The sequence below is a fragment of the Pan troglodytes genome, chromosome 15 (genome assembly GCF_028858775.2).
Source record: "Pan troglodytes isolate AG18354 chromosome 15, NHGRI_mPanTro3-v2.0_pri, whole genome shotgun sequence".
Classification (NCBI taxonomy): Eukaryota; Metazoa; Chordata; class Mammalia; order Primates; family Hominidae; genus Pan; species Pan troglodytes.
In genome coordinates this window covers 52,003,121-52,010,262 of record NC_072413.2, presented here as the reverse complement: position 1 = coordinate 52,010,262, position 7,142 = coordinate 52,003,121, and positions in this window count along the sequence as shown.

Below are 7,142 nucleotides of genomic sequence, written 5' to 3'. Positions count from 1 at the left end.
GAAACTATTCTGTATGATACTACAGTGGTGGATACATGTCATTATACAGTTGTCAAAATCCATAGAATGTACAACACCAAGAGTAAACCCTAATGTAAACTACGGACTTTGCGTGACAGTTATGTGTCAATCTAGGTTCATTGATTGTAACAAATGTACCACTGTGGTGCAAGGTGTCAGTCGTAGGGGTGGTTGTGCATATGTGCAGACAGAGAGTACATGGAAACTCTCTGTACTTTCTGCTCAATTTTGCTGTGAACCTTAGCCCGCTCTGAAAAATAAAGTTCATTAAAAATGAAAAAGAAAAATCCAAAGATAACATATGATACAATTATAGACTGATTTCATTTATGAATATAAATGTAAAAAAAATTTAATTTCCAAGTAAAATTCAATGGTATGTTAATATATTATGACCTGTTAGGATTTACTATACAAAAGTTTCAGTATGAGAAAATGTATTAATGTAATTCTCTGTTAGCAGATTAAAGTGAAAAAGATTTTGGTCTTTTCAACAGAGGCTGAAAAAAGTGTTTTTCAAAATCAATATTTGTTTATGATTTTAAAAGTTGTTTAAACTAGAAATAGAAAAATATCTTTGATGAGGCAAAACTTATATTCAAGAACTGATAGCATACCTCATACTTAATGGTGAAATATTACCATAATCAGGAATAAAACATGGACAGCCACCATTACCACTCAGGTTTTGGCCAGTGTACAAACAAGAAGCAGGTGTAAAAAGTATAAATGACAAAACTGACAAAAGGCATAAATGACATATCAATGACAAAACTGACATTATTTCATATGAAATGGTCATCTACCTAGACAATCTAAGGAAATAATCTCTGCACAGCGAAAATAATTTGTGTACAGAGAAACAATGTATTTAAAAATGAATATCAATTTATTATGGCGAGAAATTTTAAAATTTAATTCTCTCCAAGCTGTTAAGTGCAACTTACAAATCTTTGTTTTCTTTTTATATGTGTAGAAAATAAGAACAATCATTTTACTTTGTAAAAAATTATTTGAATAACTTAAGTTTTATAGACTAAACTCTTTAAAAACTAGCCCTATTTACAACTTATATTCTTTTAAAGGAAATAAAATCCACTTATAAATTTTAAAAATTTAATTTTTTTCAAAGCCTTAAAAAATGCCTATCTTAATAAGAAAACCCTTTCTGTTACTTTCACAATTCTTACAAATCCAGTAAGTTAAACCTATAAATATAGTGTAGCTCACCTTATTTAAACATTCTAGTACTATTTGCAGATTTGGTCAAATTATCTTACACATCTCAAGATAAAGCTCTCATTCTAAAAGTCAATTATTCATACACATTCCAATTTGAAATCACAAGGCTAATCTGCCAAATAGCCTAATATGTCAATGTAGAATCCAGATTGACCTAAATTATCCTAAATGTAACACACAAGTATCAATAATTTGAGTTTTATTTTCTTTAGAATATATTACATTCTAAAATTCCATGAGATTGGAAACATACTACTTGCAAAGAGGACAGTTTTACCACTGCTAGCAAGCTGGGTTTTATCATCTTGAGAGACCAGAGGTTAAGAAATCTGAACCTGGGAGCTGTATATCCAGCATGATTCTCCCCTTGTCAGCAATAGAAACTATGAGCTCCTTTCATAGTTGCCATGACAACAGGGACTCCAAGTATAAACCCTTCAAATGGGGTTCATTTCTCCTGGGTTCAAATTACAAGTTACCCAATTCTCCATCTGATTTAAGTCTACAACCTTCCACTGAGGTTGCTGATAACTCTGTTCAACTAATCTCTTTACTGCCTGATTGAATTCTGAATTATTTATGTAGTCTTTCTCTCTGGTTGTACACAGAATCTTATAGATACTTAAAGAACATCTGCATATCTCTCGCATCTTTCACTCTGAGGTCAAAATATCAGTCATACTAATGAATTCTGCCTAGAGAAGCAAAAGAATCAGTTAAAGGAGTGTGTAATAAAATGTCTGGATACAAGATATTTGTGGAATCTCTACACCAGCAGTTAAGAAATGTAATAGCAATGGCAGCATAAACTATAAAATACCAGCAGTAAACCTGTTAAGAAATGTGCAAAACCTATATAAAGAATACTTGAGAACTCTACCCAAAGACATAAAAGAGCTCAATAAGTAAAGATGGAAACTGTGGAAGTCTTCTGGGTGGGAAGGCTTAACACTGTAAAGGTCTCATATCATTCCCAAATTAAGAAAGTTGATGAAATTCTCATTTTTATGAAATTTGAAAACCTGATTCTCAACATACCAGATTTTTTTAAATGAGTGAAGATAAATGAAATGGAACTTGACCTATCCAACATCAAAGTATTCTAAAAAGCTGTAGTAATTAATGCGCTATTAGCTCCTGTATAAAGATATCAATTGAACAGAACAGAAATTCTCCAAGCAGACTAATACATGAATTGCAATTTGGTTTATAATAAAAATGGCATTTCTAACCAGACAGAAAAGTGTGAACTATCAATAAATGGTGTTGGAAATTTTTGGAAAAATATAGATACCTACTTTATACTACGATAAATTTCAAATGAATTAAAAACTTCAACTTGAAAAACAAAATTGCAAGAGTATTAGATGGAAAGATGAGGAAATATTTCATTGGGGTAAGGTCTTCTTAAGCAGCATACAAAATCTATAATACATAAAGGAAAAAATATCACTTTTTTCCACATACATTTCTCCTCAATAAAAGATGCTGTCTTAAAAGTTAAAAAGAAAGCATAAATGATAAGCTGGGAAAAAACATTTGTCAAGCATGTAACTCACAATTAGTATCCAACATAAAAACATCCTACCCATGATGTTTAAAAGATGAACAATCCAATGGAAAAATGGGTAAAGAATATGAACAGGCCATTAACAGCTGAAAAGTACAAATGGTCCACAAACATGAAAAGATGGTCAGCCTTGCTCCTAGTGAGGGGAATACAAATAAAAACAACACTGAGTTATCAGTTTCTACTCAGGAGATTGGAAAAAATTTATAGCTTGTTAATATCCAGCATTAGCAAGTGTGTGGGGGAGTGAAACCCTCAGTCAGTCTTGATAGGTATCCATCTAAATTTAAAATAAGGCCAGGTGCAGTGGCTCATGCCTGTAATTCCAGCACTTTGGGAGGCCAAAGTGGGAGGATTGCTTGAGTTCAGGAGTTCAAGACCATCCCTCCTGGGCAATATAGTGAGACCCCCATCTCTATAAAATAAAAGTTAAAATACATACATTTAAATCTCTGATCTAAAAATTTCATTTTTAGAAATCTGTGTTGGAGAAATGTTTGCACATGTACACAGATATGTTAAAAATCCCATGGCATCACATTGGTAAAAATTAAACACAACTTAAATGTCTATCAGTAGAATTGTGGTTGGCTAAATTATGAGCCATCACTGTTATGGAATAATGTACATTCAGTGAAAAGCAAAACACGTGTTCAGTGAAAACAAATATTGAATAACATGTATTATGAACCCATTAAAAATGCAAACACACTCCATAATATATGTGGCTTCATGTCTATATATGTATATAAAAGTATAGCGAAGCACTAGAAGGTTATAGGCCAAACTACTGACTCCAGGTCATCTCTTGGAAGGGTAGTTGGACTGGAATATTGAAGAAGAGGGTTGTTGTTATAGTTACCTGGCTTCTTTACTTCAAAAGTTGTTCTACCATCATAGCTTTTGGCTAAATAATTAATAAAATAAATCCATGCTCTTCTTAGGTGTTCCCCTGGCTTTACCTCTGAGCTCCTTTAGCAGGTAGAACAGACAAGAGGGAAGATCCAGCATCTGGAATTGTCTCCACCATCTTAGACATCTTCACCTGTGGGATTTTTGTGCTTTGGTTTATTCATTCATATATTTGTTATTTTTTCATTCTTTAGTATTTTACTCAAGCAGGACACATAAAGTTTTAACATTCATTCATCAGAGCTAGCCCCACTCCCACATTCTGGATAAAAATTCAAGTAGGTCCCATTACTTCACCATTAGCTTAGGAAACAAAAATCCTACAGTCACTTTATGTCATAATCACAGCCTCTATTAATTAGTTAAGTAATTAATTGTCCAGTCCTATGTAAGAATCAAACTTTGAACATGTGTCCTGTTAAGTCGTCTCTCCTCTCGCAGTTGAGTTCTGCTTTAGGCTGGCCCTTCCTGGTGGAAAAGCGATCATTGTCCTTTTCCTCTTACCTGTGTAGTATTTCTCCTTCTCTTTCAGATTGCTACATAGGGCCCAAACAGGGGGAAGAAGGAGAGGAAGCGAGGAAAGTTCTTGACTGTTTTTGTCATAAGCTAGCTTTGTCATTTCTGAATCTTTTAAGTTCTTCTGTGGATTGCATTAGCCACCTGGGTAAAAAGGCTACACTGTGTTATACACAATGCTGTCCTTGCCCTCATTCTCACAGCTGACTATGCTGCTTGCAGACTGTTTCCTTAGAAAAAGAAAGGAGGCTTCCTAGCTAGACTGGTGGCCCTGATTTCCTTAGGGATGGACACATTCTTTATCTACTCGAAGTTATGCCCTTAAGCAAAACAAAACAGGTATTTAACAGAATAACAAAAAGACATATCTCATGCCCATGAGGAGCTCACATGAGGAAATTGCCCTATTGCCAATTTCTCATTTTTCTCACCTATCCTAGTGCCCTGTTATCGGTCCTGCCCCCAAATTCCCATGATATTTAGATTTTGGACCAATTAGTCTTACCTCTGATTGTGTCTGTCTTCACTTGCTCTCCAGTGTTTGCACGCATGTATGTCTCACCTTCTGTTCCCATCTAGAAGGGATGCTCCTTGTGGACAGTGGTTGCCTCCTATTAGCTCAGGGCTGTGCACACAGGAACACAAAACTTAAGTGAGGCTTTGACTTCTTGTGATTTAGGATCCAGCACCTAGGAGCTCCAAAAGGCCTGACAGGGTGTCTCCCCCACCTCCTTTTCACATGCTAATAAGAGTGATTACATCAACAACTACCTACCCTGTGCCCGCCACTGTGCCAGACACTGACAGTGATGGAGATATATGAGTCTGCTTCTCTCATGAGTTCACATTCAGTGTGGTAGGAAGAGAAGAACAGAGACAAACAAAATAAAACCAACATCAAGTGAGTATGTGACTGAATAGAACATTTATAAATTGTGGGCTGGGTGCAGTGGCTCACGCTTGTAATCCCAGCACTTTGGGAGGCCGAGGTGGGTGGATCATTTGAGGTGAGGAGTTCGAGACCAGCCTGACCAGCATGGTGAAACCCTGCCTCTACTAAAAATACAAAAATTAGCCGAGCATGGTGGCACATGCCTGTAATCCCAGCTACTTGGGAGGCTGAGGCAGGAGAGTCGCTTGAGCCTGGGAGACAGAGGTTGCAGTGAGCAGACATTGCGCCATTGCACTCCAGTCTGGATGACAGAGTGAGACTCTGCCTCAAAAAAAAAAAAAAAGAAAAGAAAATATTACAAATTGTGGACATGCTAGGAAGGAAATAAAAAGGTGATGATTGAGAATAGTGGGTTGTGGAGGAAAATATAGGTGGTAAAAAGCACATAAAAGGAAGTGACATTTAAGCTGAGACTGCGGGGCTGAGCGGCTGAGCCAGCCATTCACAGGATGAGAAGGAAAGTTCCAAAGAAAAGGGCATAGTCTCTGAGGCAGAAAGCACCTGGCTTCTCCAGGGAACTAAGAGAGAAAACCAGTGCATCTGGGATGCAGTAGGAGAGGGAGAGGCTGCCACTAGGTGAAGTAATAGAGGAATGGACCTGACTCAAATCAGGTAGGGCCTTGGAGACCATGGTATGGAGTTTGGATCTATTCTAGGTCTAAGGGAAAACCACTTAGAGTGTTTTAGGATGGAGGAGCCAAGTTACATTTTTTAAAAGACCTTGCTTGCTTGCAGTATGGAGATTGGGGTTGGAGGGGGACAAGTTGGGAATAAGTAGAAAATGTTGCATTGGTCTTGCGTGAAAAAGTTAGTTGGTGCTTCTAATTATAGTGGTGGTGATAGAATTGTGGAGAAACTGGTACTTTTTTATATAAATTGGAGATAGAATTAGCAATATTTACTAATGGATTAGATGTGGGCTGAGGAAGTTGAGAGAGAAAAAAGACATGAAACTGGATGTGTGAAGATTTATATTTCCGTGAGACATACAAGGAGAGATGGAAATGAGGCCATTAAATATGTTGGTCTAGAGCAGTTGTTCTTCAACTTCAATGTGCATCACAATCAGCTGGAGAGCTCGTTAACATACAGACTGCTGGGCCCTACCTTCGGAGTTTCTGATTAAGAAGGGCTGGGTGGAGTCAGAGAATTTGCAGTTCTAACAAGTTTCCAGGTGATGCTGATGCTACTGGTCCAGGGTTCCCACTTTAAGAACCACTGGTCAAGACAGAGGATAATTCTTGGAGTCTAGTAGTCATCAGCTTAAAGAGACCATTTAAATCCATGGAACTAGATGAGATTGCTTAATGAAGCTGTGCCAGGAAACAAGAGGAAGGGAAAGAGGCTCCAGATTAAGCCAAGAAAGGGTAGAGAAGAAAGACCCAGTAGAGGCAGGATCAGAGGAATAGAAAGAAAACCAAGAGTGTGGAGTTTCAGAAGCCAGGCGAGTTGAGGGCTTCTGGTCCAGATTGATTGATGATCATGATAAATACTGTTGAGAAATAGAATAAGAAGAGAGCAGTGAAGTATCCATCAGTTTGTCATATTAGAAACATGATTAGGAGCAAAATCAATGTACAAAAATCACAAGAATTCTCATACACCAATAACAGACAAACAGAGAGCCAAATCATGAGTGAACTCCCACTCACAATTGCTTCAAAGAGAATAAAATACCTAGGAATCCAACTTACAAGGGACGTGAAGGACCTCTTCAAGAACTACAAACCACTGCTCAATGAAATAAAAGAGGATACAAACAAATGGAAGAACATTCCATGCTCATGGGTAGGAAGAATCGATATCATGAAAATGGCCATACTGCCCAAGGTAATTTACAGATTCAATACCATCCCCATCAAGCTACCAAAGACTTTTTTCACAAAATTGGAAAAAACTACTTGAAAGTTCATGTGGAACCAAAAAAGA